The sequence below is a fragment of the Hemitrygon akajei genome, chromosome 3 (assembly GCF_048418815.1).
Source record: "Hemitrygon akajei chromosome 3, sHemAka1.3, whole genome shotgun sequence".
Lineage (NCBI taxonomy): Eukaryota > Metazoa > Chordata > Chondrichthyes > Myliobatiformes > Dasyatidae > Hemitrygon > Hemitrygon akajei.
The window spans coordinates 155,314,561-155,328,421 of NC_133126.1; the positions used below are offsets into that span (position 1 = coordinate 155,314,561).

At 40.0% G+C, this 13,861-nt stretch overlaps 1 long non-coding RNA gene across 1 annotated transcript; it reads left to right on the forward strand.

Moving 5' to 3' along the window:
• The first annotated feature begins 1,358 nt into the window (after positions 1 to 1,358).
• LOC140724216 (uncharacterized) lies at positions 1,359 to 9,398 on the forward strand. The gene is made up of 3 exons (XR_012098065.1): positions 1,359 to 1,442; positions 8,601 to 8,677; positions 8,790 to 9,398. It is a non-coding gene; the product is annotated as an uncharacterized lncRNA (long non-coding RNA).
• The last annotated feature ends 4,463 nt before the right edge of the window (positions 9,399 to 13,861 follow it).

The window sequence follows — 13,861 nt, forward strand, 5'->3', positions numbered from 1 at the left end:
TTCCACATGCCAAAAATGTGTTGATTAGCAGGCTAATTGCTCCTAATGTGTAGATAAATGGTAGAAGCAGATGAGAATATTTGAGAATAAAATGTATTTCGTGTAGGATCAATGAGGGTGGGTACTTGATGGTCAGTGCAGACTTTGGAAAGGAAAGGATCCGTTTCTGTACTGCCTATGGTTTTGTCAGAAAGAAGAATGAAGAACAAACTGCTAGAGAAACAGCATTTAGGGGGGAAAAGTAATTGTCAATGTTTTGGGTAGAAGCCCTGTTTTAGGATACAGCAAAACTCCTTTAGATGACTCTGGTGGTGCAGAAATATCAGATTTTCTGGACTATTGGACATTATTTCTTGTTCTCGATTTTTATTTCACTTTTCTAAAGATGTTACTCATTAGAATAAAACATTTTCCGATGAACTGCGTATGTCGAAGGGAGTGCAGGAAACAGGGCCCCAGTAAGTTTTAAGGAAATATGGGAAAGAGTGAACCAGATGAGTTTTAAGGGAGTGTAGAAACCAGACACCATGCAAGTTCCTAAGGAATTCAGAAACCAGGGCATTTCTGAGTTTAAAGATAGTGTAGGAATCTGGACTTTGGTAGATACATGCAAAATCTTTGGGGTTTCTAATAGACAGACAACAGATTATTGGAGTTTTACTGGTGGTATTGCTATGCCAGCTGCACGGCCGCCGAGCGACAAGACCTGTATCGCATGGTGAAAGTGGCCCAGCAAATTGTCAGGATGGAGCTCCCAGGACTGGACACCATCTATTCCAGCAGACTCAGGAGGAAAGCAATCAGCATTACCAGAGACACCACACACCCCGGCCACTCCCTGTTTGACCCGCTGCCGTCCAGCAAAAGGTTCAGGACACTAAAAGCCAGAACAAATAGACTGAGGAACAGCTTCTACCCCAGAGCTGTGGCCTCCATCACACCACTCCCACAGAACAATGACTGAAACTGTGAGCACACACATTCACACACAAGGACTCAAATACTTGCACTAACGACACTTTGTGCATTACTGTGATATTCTGGTGCTGCTGCAACTTATTTTCTGCTACTTACCTATCTAATACTGTTTTCTATTACTGTCTTGTTTTTATCTACTGCTCTATTTAATTGCCTGAGAGGAAGCCAGAGTTTCATTGTATCTATGTACAATGACAATAAAGATCATTCATTCATTCATTACCAAATACATCAAAAAGTAGTAAAATAACCATAGAGCTGAAACTGGTGTTGCAGAAATTTGAACTTTGTACAGTGTTTTGTCCAACCTGTCCTCGGGCGTTAGTTGCCTTTTTTACACTTCTGGGTGATTCAGCGCTTTTCTATCTCAGAGGATTCTGGGAGGCAGAGGAAGAGTGTGCAAGCCATCGTACACCGATTAAAGCGACGAAGGAATGCAGAAAACATCGAGGCGAGTGCGGAAGGTGAGTGTCAGCTGATGGGGTCTTTCTGCAGCAGGAGAGGGAAGACTGTGTGGTCTTTCACTGTGCCCAGAGAATGGTACCGAGTTTGTCTGTGTTTTGGATATGGATGTGGACTTGGACTATCTTTTATAGTTTTTTTAAATATTGTTTTTTGCCCAATCATTCTCATTTTTGTTTGTGTGGGGTGGGGGATTTGGGGCTAGCTGGAGAAGAATTTCAGAGTTGTAAACTTTGATCATCAATGAACCTTGAAACTTTCTTTGACTAATAAACAAACCAGCCCACTGAGAAGTCCAATTAAAGAATATTCTAGAGTCATACACAGTTCACAGGGACAACATGTATTTAGCATAATGTTAATATTCTATCATGGTTCCTCAAAAAAATCAAAAGCACTGTGCCTGTCAATTAAAATTTTCCAATGCAGTATTTATAACATCCCCCAAGGACATTGCCACAGTCTTTCTGTTGATTTCCTTGTAGAGACATGACATTTTCAGTACGCTAAGCTCAGTTCAGTGTGAATTACAATCATTTCACGCTATTATTCAGCTCACTCTGGTCATGTTGAAATGAGTGACATCTTCCTTTTCATTATGTGATGTTTTCCATTTCAGTGGATTGTAACCGTTCCAGTGAAAAAAATTATTCACATTAAAATATTTGATGTTGAATATCTGGTCAACCAGGACATTTCATCCTTATGGGCTCTACTGTATAATGCACATACCTGTAAGAAAACATTGTTTATTTGGCTTTATATTTAAACCTGTGGTGATGATCTTCCTAGCTCATCAATAATTGGTTTTAACAATATTAGCTGAAAATAGGAACAAACTGACAGTCAAACATCTTTAAATGCCCACTGAAAATCTGATGAATCTCTGCTAAACTCACTGCAGCTCTCAACTTTGTATAAATATTTGTGATGGCTTGTGGGACAAAGCCACCGAAATCAATCTACAATTTTCCAAGTTTATTTCAGAGATTTACTACACTCTGGGTGAAGATATTTCTCTTCTTCTCGGTCATGAACACAAAAGCTGATGAAAATGGTGCAAACCTGATGTAAGGATCTAGTGGTAGCCAAACTATCAGTTTTCTTCAGATGAAGGGTCCTGACCCTCCCTAGCAAGCTTCAAATGGCATTTCTGCAGTTCTCTGCAATTGGATCTTGAATTTACTGACACAAAGATCACAGAGAGTTCATGTCAGCAGTGACATCTCTAGTCCCATCATGCTGAGCACTGGCGCCCCCTAGGGCTGTGTACTTCGCTCACTGCCAGTCACACCACACTGTGACACATGGCTGTACTGCTAGATCTCACTCAAACCGAACCATCAAGTTCACTGATGACACAACAGTGGTTGGCCTCATCAACCACGATGATGAGAGAGGGTACGAAATGGAGGTAGAGCGACTTGTAGAATGGTGTCAGCACAACAACTTGAGTTCCCTTGATTAAAGGGATGATTGTGGACTTTAGGCAGGTGTAGGCTGACTAATCCTCACTGCAAATAAACAACTCCTCTGTGGAGAGAGTTAGGAGCACCAAGTTTCTCACCTGGACCCTGAACACCTCTTTTTCAGTCAAGAAAGCACAGCCGCATCTCCACTTCCTGAGGAGACAGAGGTGAGCGAGGCTCCCTGCCATTCTAACTAATTTTTACAGGAGCACCGCTGAGACTGTCCTGACCAGCTGCATCACCGGCTGGTACGGGATTTATTTATTTATTTAGTGATACGGTGTAAAGTAGGACCTTCTGGCCCTTTGAGCTGTGTCACCCCAGCAACCCCTGACAACCCCAATTTAACTCCAACCTAATCACAGGGAAATTTACAATGACCGATTAACCTATCTGGAGCACTCAGGGAAGACCCATGCATTCCATAAGGAGGATGTATGGATTCCTTATAGATGACACCTGAATTGAACTCGAAACTCTGATGCTCTGAGCTGTAATAGCATCGCGCGAAGTCCTACGCTACCATGGCACCCTAATAAACTCAACTCCGATTTTATCACTCACCTACACAGCAGCAGCAATGAACCTAGCAACGTGCATATTGTGGGATGTTGAAGGAAATGGAGCACCCAGAGGAAACCGACACAGTCACATAGAGAACATATAAACTCCACAAGTACAGCACCTGAAATCGGGACTGACTCCCTGTGTCACCACACATCATCTGACTGCAAGAACATACAAAGGATTGTCAGGACTGCTGAGAGGATCAGAGGTCTCTCTTCCACCTATCCAAGATATTTTATCAAGAGTGCCACATACACAGAGCCCTTAGCATTGTCAATGATCCCCCAGCCACCATTAGCATTAGGACAAAGACTGTCAGGAGGGGATACAGATTCTTTCCCCAGGCTATGAGACTACTGAACTCCCACCCTCCACTGAGGTCTCATCGCTTATGAAGCACCAATAGCATTATATTGTTTACTTTTTGGCTTGTGTTGTAAATGCACCTTATGCTAAATGTCAATCTTCTAGAATATATTTTATTATTTGTTAACTTATTTGTGGTAATATTGCTTTATGTGTTGTGTGTGAGTTATGTGTACTGTGCACCTTGGTCCAGAGGAACATTGTTTTATTTGGTGGTATACATGTATACAGTTGAATATGACAATGAACTTGAATTTGTATCTTCAAACTACAAAAGATCCACTCCTGATGGTCCCTTCCCTTTGTCAACTTTATTTCCAAAGCTCAATGACAGCAGTCTCAAAACTATCTGAAGGCACTAGGCTCACAGCCACTCCATAGATTGAACTTGTCTTACTGTCAGTCTACTTCTCCTTCTTTGGGCCAAGTTCAATTCCAGAACAAAAGTTAATAATGTGCTGGGAGCAACTGGCTTATCCAGTAGATAAGAAATCAGTTTCATCGACTGCCCTAATTGTCCCTGCAGACTTAAAAAAAAACTACCAGCAGCATGTAGAATTGTAAAACCATTAGAAGAATTGTATCAGAAACGAGCTGATCAATAGATTATAATAATTGTAACAAGCATTGGAAGGTGTGAAGTAGGAATATGGCAGTGCTGGGGTGGTGTGATTATGAAATTATCATGGGAGCTTGAGAGGGCACTGGATGGATTGTTAAGATGAATATTTCAGTTATGAGTCATGTCAATGTTGAATGATTAGCCCAGTCTACATACTTCCAGTAGATGTTAAGACCATAAGACATAGGAGCAGAATTAGGCCATTCAGCCCATTGAGTCTGCTCCACCATTCCATCATGACTGATCCCAGATCTCACAACCCCATACACTTGCCTTTTCGCCATATCCTTTGATGCCCTGACCAATCAGGAAACTATTGATTTCTGCTTTAAATATAACCATAGACTTGGCCTCCACTGTAATCTATAGCAGAGCATTCCACAGATTCACTACACTCTGACTTTAAAAAAATTCCTTCGTACATCTGTTCTAAAGGTTTGCCCCTCACTTTTGATGCAGCGCCGTCTAGTTCTGGATACCCTCACTATGGGAAGCATCCTCTCCACATCAACCTTATCTAGTCCTTTCAACATTCGGTAGGTTTCAATGAGATCCCCACACATTCTTCTAAATTCCAGTGAGTGCAGACTTAAAACAGTCAAACATTACTCATATAATAACTCCTTCATTCCCTGAATCAGCCTCGTGAGCCTCCTCTGGACTCTCCAATGACAACACAGCCATTCTGAGATATGGGGCGCACGTACAGCCTGACCAGTATCTTATAAAGCCTCAGCATTATCTCCTTGCTTTTATATTCTTTTCCCCTTGAAATAAATGTCAACATTGCATTTGCCTTCTTTACCACTAACTCTACCTGTAAATTAACCTTCTGGGAGTGCTGCACAAGGACTCCCAAGTCCCTCTGCACCTCTGATGTTTGAACTTTCTCACCGTGTATATGACAACTCTTTCTTACACAAAGATGACTGAGCGCATTTTGCATTGCAAGTTTACTTGCATGAGAACAAATGAAACAGAGGTAGGAGTAGGCCAATCAGCTTATTATACACTACTGTGCAAAAGTCTTGGGCACATATAAATAGCTAGGATGCCTAAGACTTTTGTGCAGTACCGTACCTCTTGTGCCTGAGCTCTTACCCCAGTCTTGCTTTTCTATCCTTAATCCTTGATTTCCTGAACATCAACAAATCTACATCTCTGTTTAAATCTTCTCTTGACTAAACCTTTAGGGCAGAGAGTTCCAAAGTTCACTATCCTCTGGGTGAGGACGTTTCTCTTCCTCTCAGTCCTGAAGATGCTCTGACTTTCTGGGGTATGGACAGCTGCAGTGGTACCTTTAAAGACTCAGACCCAACCTGCTGATTGGCTGCCATGTTTTGGCACCAGAATTTTAAAAAGCACCTGAACTGAGGTTCGATGCACAGTTGCTAGCTCTACTTTGGATTCTCATCTAGCATCTAGTTTGGAACCTTGTTCTTGTCCCAGTCTCATTGTGTCTCCAGTCTAGTCTTGGTTACTTCAGCACTTGGGTCTGAACCATCTTCGTCTAGGTCTCTCGTCACACTATGACCCCTGATTCTGGACACGCCAGCCAGAAGAAACTTTGCCCCAGGACCTGCCTTGTTAAGCTTGTAAAAATGTGCATGTTACAATGAGATCCGCTCCCATTCTTGTTAAACCTGAAAAACACAGGCTGAGTTTGCTCATATGATACTTTTCTACCCAACTCACAGTGACTCTATATAATTGCAGAAATAGGAATTTAATCTTGTACTCAAATCCTTTTGTAAGAAAGGCCAACATACCAATTGCTCTCTTAATTGCTAGTTATACCTTAAAGTTAGCTGTTCCTGTATACTGTAAGCCAAGTCTCTCTCAACATCAACACCCTTCCACAAAAAATCTATTAACTACAAAATAATTAACTTATCCTTTCTGATCGCACAATACTAGCTATATAAATTGCCTTTCTTTACCAGTTCCTCAGCATACTGTTTGAAAATCTGTCTCCTTTACAATTCATGAAATTATTACCTACACTTTTACTTCTAATTGCCCTGTCCACACAATATTTAAAATCTCCCACGAATATTACCTTGAATTTCCTGATTTATACTGTGCTTTACTTTACCATTAGATTTTGTGAGCCAGAATTCAACTGTAATGCATGACTTGGCTTCTCCCACCGAAGAAAAATATGCTGATATCTTGCTGCTTGAAAGGCATGCATCCTCCCCAAAGCACGAGGGCTTCAAAGCCATTTTCTCACTTTCAACCTCCACTATGCTGATGTAAAGCACTTGGAAGAAAATGGATCTAGTGCTTTCCTGGCGTATATGACAAATAAACTCTTCGCAGGCTTCAAGCCGGGTACAGAAATCAATTATAACCAACATTTTGATGACAAACTCTGCCACCTTCATCAGGGATGGTGCCTGGGCACATCTAGTCTGGTGGTATTTATACCCCTGTATTCCATCCCTCCTAATTGGTTAGTCAAGTCAAGTCACTTTTTATTGTCATTTCGACCATAACTGCTGGTACGTACACAGTAAAAATGAGATGTTTTTTCAGGATCATGGTGTTACGTGACACAGTACAAAAACTAGACTGAACTACGTAAAAAAAAACACAGGAAAAAACTACACTAGACTACAGACTTACCCAGGACTGCATAAAGTGTTCAAAACATTGCAGGCGTTACAATAAATAATAAACAGGACAATAGGGCAAGGTGTCAGTCCAGGCTCTGGGTATTGAGGAGCCTGATAGCTTGGGGGAAGAAACTGTTACATAGTCTGGTTGTGAGAGCCCGAATGCTTCGGAGCCTTTTCCCAGACAGCAGGAGGGAGAAGAGTTTGTATGAGGGGTGCGTGGGGTCCTTCATAATGCTGTTAGCTTTGCGGATGCAGCATGTAGTGTAAATGTCCGTAATGGCGGGAAGAGAGACCCTGATAGTCTTCTCTGCTGACCTCACTATCCGCTGCAGGGTCTTGCGATCCGAGATGGTGCAATTTCCGAACCAGGCAGTGATGCAGCTGCTCAGGATGCTCTCAATACAACCCCTGTAGAATGTGATGAGGATGGGAGGTGGGAGATTGACTTTCCTCAGCCTTCGCAGAAAGTAGAGACGCTGCTGGGCTTTCTTTGCTATGGTGCTGGTGTTGAGGGACCAGGTGAGATGAGTCCTCATCCAATCAGGTTTCTGCTCTCCCTCATTTACAAACAAATTCCATTTATTAATTACAACAAGACCTAGAGCGCAGCCATTGAAATAAAACTACAGGAAAGGAATCTTAACAATAACGAGGGTCTCGCAGTAAGAAAGAGCTGGAATTCAATTGTAATCAAGGTGGGAGAGCGGAAACCTGATTGAATGAGGACTAACCAATCAGGAGGGATGGAATACAGAGGTATAAATACCACTGGACTGGATATGACTAGGCATCATCCCAGAAGAATATGTCAGAGTTTGTCATCAAAAATTTGGTTGTAGTCAATACCGGTACCCGGTTGGAAGCCCGAGAAGATCTTATTCATACTTGAAAGAACATTTTCAAATTCAACATATAGTGGAGAAAATTTTCGATTAAAATCATTCTAACATTGTAGGGATTTGCTCCATTTGTTTTAAAAAACAAAAGTCGTCTCTCCCTCCACAAATGCTGACTGACACATTGAGTTACTCTAGTAGTTAACTTTTTGCTTCAGATTCCAGATTCTGCATCTCTTGTGTCTCTGTGCTTCATTATTTTGTTCACTTAAGTTCCTCTCACCCTCTAATAGGCAGAACTGACTGAAAATCTTCCCTACTTGGATTGATAGCCTTGAACCAGTGTTCAGTGTATCAGAGCAATCTAAACTATCTTGAAGCATCCTTAAAGATTGGAATCGATGTAGAAGCCATCAACCAGGAAAGTTAATTACATCTTTCCACAGATGCTGCTGACCTGCAAAAGCACTTTCTGTTTTCAACTTAGTAATTAGGTACCTCTGCCAAAGATCTTACACAGGCAGACAATCGCTTTAAGATGTGGTATCCTTTATGAGCAGCTGTTTGCTCTCCAGGTCTTGACAATGCTTTATTTTCTCTTGTTTTCCTTCTCCCTCTTGATTAGTCACAGATATCCATCAAATGTCACAATTAATCTCTTCTGATCTCGTCTATTTAGGATCTTCTGATTTAATCTGAAATGTGTGACGCCTCCACATTAGGTCTTCTGTCTTCAACTGGCATGTCTTCTCTGAGGTATGACCTCCTTGTGCTCCATTCATTTCACTCACCGTGCAGAAATTAAATTGGGTTTAGAAGGATTGTTGCTTAAAATATCACACTCAGCTTCTCCAATGTTACTTCACAGGTACTGTGGGTCACAGTGAACATTGGCAACCACCGAACCCAGAGGCGGAGAAACGGCAGCCACCCGTGTAGAGATGAAAACAAGAGGTTACACGTAGGAACACCAGCAGAGCATGGATGTCACGGCCGAGCGACACCATGAGACAAATCATTCTCCACGGACAGGAACTCTGCAACCTGCGCTAGATGGGAGTCTGTATTAAATAAATCATAGAAAGTGGAAAACCCATGCCAGTTATGATTAATTGAACGAGATTAAACAGGAAGCACAAGGGCTTAATGACTAATTAAGAGAGCAATACAGGTGCTTGAAAAATCCAGAAGCAAAATGCTGTACGGCATGCCAAAGGGCTCGTGACGCTGTGTGCGCGAAGATTATGGAAGTTTAGGATATAGTAGTCATTATTTATTTGTAATTTTACCAACAAAGGAAAGCTAATTGGATCAGCAATATTTTGATTACTGTGGTTCACATTATGCATGTTACAAGGTTATATCAATTACACACAAGTAAATTTTCCATTTATTTTCCATGTATCATACAATTTTTCCCTTTTATTTGTATAATTATTTGTTTTGAGCTAATAAAATGGAGAAAGGGACTGCATTTTAAGGCCATATCACTCAAAACCATTTCACCCTATGAAAGTTTATTACTTGTATCTCTTCCACAAAACTTATTTTTGAAATTGATTAATTCTTGTTGAGGAAAAGGATATCTATAAAAGAAAACAAAATGTAGTCTTTATCCCTCTCTGGTGGTACCAAATGCTTTCCATTTTTGCAATGGAACTGAATACAGATTATCCCATTTTTTCAGAATTCCATGATTCAATTTTGTCTGAAAAGTTGGAAATGCACAAAATTCACTTTGTATGACAATTATTCCTCCACAGTGTCATAAAATATGACATTAAAAGTGTTATGTTCTGTAACTCCAAAACTAGTTGGAAGGAATTGCAAGGAGTCCAGAAAACATGTCTTTGTTTAAACTTCAATCGAGGCATGTACGTGTGATACAGCTGTGTGAAGATTCAAGCCATTTAAGTACTTTATACATATAACAATAATGCATTTTATAAACAATGAATGCTTCATCAAATGACATTTACAATATTACTCAAATATTACTGAAATATTAAATACATAACCCTCCCCCCAGCTTGGCTATAAACTCCAACTCAATAATGAATACATCTCAATTTATATACAGTATCCTATTTCATACAACCACTATACAGACATCCACAACATGGTAAATTTTAAATTGTCCCATTCAGGACTAAAGATTTAGTCGCTCTGGAGGATTTCTTACTCCTGTGGGCTAATGGTCTTTCCTAAGACAGTAGATCATTTTGCTTAGCAGGTGAGACTTGTAGCTGTGAAAACAATCTCAGGTTCCAGGGCCTCCTCCATCATAATTGTAAGAGTTGGCTCTAAGACTGCAGGAAGTTCTGACTTCATGCCTTTCTTTTTCTTGCCTTCCTGTTTCTTCTTCTAGTTTCTTGTCATTTTCTTGACTTTTTGCTCTGGATCTACTTCAGTCCTTGCTTCTCTCCTGGTCTCAGCTTCTTTCTCTTTATCCTCGATCCCATTCTCGGTTGCACTCCCTTTCCTTATCTTTGGTTCTTTCACGATCCCCAGTGCCTCACTCATGGCCCAAATCCCGCTCAAGGTCTCATTCCTTTTTCTTTCTCATGTTCCTTCTCTTTCACTCCTTTCTCTTATCAGCACATGTTCTCTCTCTATCTCTTCTCTCCTTTACAACTTCCCGTCTTTCTTTCTCGTTTCCTTATTCTTCTATTTTCTTGAGTATCACTGAATTAATTTCTCAGAAATTAGTTCCTGCTTATCCTCTTCCATTCTCAAAGCAATTATATCATCCTCTTCTTTCTTTTCCTTTTTCTTCTTTCTAGGATGTGCATCTTAATCTTGGGAAGGTGCATTTAGTTCACTGGAGTATTCTCTTACTGATCCTTCTTTTGCTTCCTTTATGATCTGATTTCTCCTCTTGGTTTCCTCTTCCACAACATTATCTGATGAATCCTTTTTTTTTGTATCTCTATTGACTCCTTTCTTTTTGGCCTTCCATTCATCCAGCTGGGCTTTAGTCTTTTATCTACTTTTACAAACAGCTTTTTGTCTCACACTTGAAGTTCTTGCAATAACCTTAATGCAGACAGAATAGTTTCTTGTTCTTTATACTCAAAAAAACTCAAAAAAGTTTCTTGAAGCTCCTTGGACTCTCTTCCAGCTTAAAACCAAGCCACATTTCACAAATAACTGCTTGATTAACATTTCAGAACCTTTCTCAAATATGTTTCTTACAAAAACTGTTGTAGTTGGAGCATTGATTTCATCATTTTCATGATTTCTGAGCAACACGGTCCTTCCTTGATCCAATATGCTTTCCAACCAGCGGCACCAAGGTTGGTACCATGGTGTATAGCATAAAAACAGTTGTGACATCATCCTTAATTCACTTTCAGTTGACTCTATTGCTGAGGATGTGGCATGCAAATCATACATCATCTCCAATCAAGTTGTAGTTGTCTCAGCCAATCACATCCCCACAATGCTGGCCCTCCTGTTTTAACCACATACAAGCTCAATGTAGCTTGTTGGTTATTGTATTTCACTGTTCCAAAAGTCATTCCCAGAGGAATTATCTTTTCTCCAGCATAGGTTCTTAGTTGGACATCTGTAGGCTTCAGTTAAGCATCTTTGAAATGCTATTCAAACTCATTGTTGTGGAATGACTGAAACAGATGAGCCAGTATCCAATTCCGTTTTAATTAATTTAATGTTCACTTTGGGTGCAAGCCATATTGCTTGCCACCGTTAGTTTTCACATTGTAATTCTCTAGGCTACTCAGTCCTGCACCACTATTACCTTTATCAAAATTTTCATTAATCACATGAATGTTAGTGGTCTTTTTGAAACTGCAACTTGACTTCTCTTCACTGTGTAAACCATTTATTTTTGTCTGACATGCTGTTTGCATGTGTCCTACTTTGTTGCATTTTCTGCAAGTTTTGCCTTCAATCCTGTATGGGTCTGGCAAATTGCAGTTTAGATCACAGTTCACTTTCATTCCTGACTGCAACTCAATTGTGTCTATCTGCTGTTTCCATTCATACAGCTATTGCAACGCTCTTAACTGCAAGTTGCACTTTAGTTACAACCCATTTTCGAATGCTTTCTTGTAAGATTCCACAAACTAAACCATCTTTCAGTGCATCATTAAGCCCGTTACCAAACTGACAATGCTCAAACAATCTCTTCAATTCAGCCACAGACACTGAAATGGACTCCCCGTCCTTCTGATTTTGTGTTATGTTATCTAAAAAGTTCTGCAATCAGTCATTTTGATTCTACTGTAAATGTTGCTTCATTGATTTTACAATATCAGTAAAGCTCATTTCAGCTGGTTTGATTAACAATCAAACTTAGAAGCAAACTGTATGCTTTTAAATTCAATGCACTCAGCAATATTGGCACCTGCTTCTCATTGGCTATTCCATTTGCTTTAAAATATTGCTTAATCCACTCCATATAAAATAACCAGTTTATTATCGCTGTTTATGAACCCGTAGATTTGTCCATATTCTGCCTTTCTTTTAAACTTGAACATCTTGCAATGCTTCAACCAGTTTGTTTAAAACACCCTCATTGCCACTGCTATTTTGTAACACAAAAACATTACAACTGATTGGAAAAAATAAACAAGGGAGTCTGGAATGTGAGACTAACCTTTTTTTCCCACTTTAAGCAAGGTGGTGTTATGACATATGCCATTCACACACTCTGTGCATATACCATAATGAATTACACAAAGAAAACTCGATCAGCCAAAATATTTACAATATTACTGAAATATTAAACACAACAAAAAGCACACAAGACAGATAAGAAAGAACAATCACCAAAAGTGAGAGAGAGAAATCTAGCTGCCATTTATCACAACAAATGATTATGTGTATGTCAGACCCTTGAATTTAATAATACTATTGCAGTTTATCCATATGCAGGGCTGTCTATAAGTGCTCCCAGTGAAAGGCAAGGCTGGCAGGATTAGGGGACTTTGGTTGAAGAGGGACATTAAGGCAAAAGGCTGTGGCATATGCCAGGTATTGGCATCCGGGATCAAGTGAATCCCTTGAGGAGCATAGATAGATAGATAGATAGATAGATACTTTATTGATATCAGGAGGGTAAAAAGGGAAATAAGATAAAGGAGAATCCCAAGAGATTCTCCAAGTATAGCAAGAGCAAAAAGAAAGGAAATAAGTACTACTAAGGATCATTGTGGTCCTCTGTGTGTGGAGCCACAAAAGATGAGAGAGATCCTAAATTAATGTTTCTCATCTGTATTTACCATGGAGAGCATGAAAGCTAGGGAACCCAGGGAAGAAAACAGTGATGTCTTGAAACACAGTTGTCATGATGTCAGTAGTGATGTCATAAGCGGTGTCTCAGAAAGACAGCATCCATTATTAAGGACCTCCAGCACCCAGGGCATGCCCTTTTCTCACTGTTACCATCAGATAGGAGGTACAGAAGCCTGAAGACACACACTCAGCAATTCAGGAACAGCTTCTTCCCCTTGGCTATCAAGTTCCTAAATGGATATTGAATCTTTGGGCAGAACCTCTTTTTAAAATAAAAATACTGTATTTCTGTTTTTACACATTTAAAAAATATATTCAATACACTTAATTGATTTATTTGTTTATTGTAATAATTATTTTTGTTTTATTTATTAATATTTTCTCTCTGCTAGATTATGTATTGCATGGAACTGCTGCTGCTGCTAAATTTCACGTCACATGCCGGTGATAATAAACCAGATTCTGATATCCTCTTTACAAAAGAGGAAGACCTGACAATCTCAAAGCACATAAATATAGATAAATCCCTAGGACCTGATTAAGTGTACATTATGCAAGCCAAGGAAAAATTGCTGGGACTCTGGCAGTGACATCAGTAGCCGAGGCACTGAAAGACTAGTGAGTAGTTAACTCGAGCAAGGCTGCAAAGACAATCCAGAGGAGTACAGGCTGGTGTGTCTA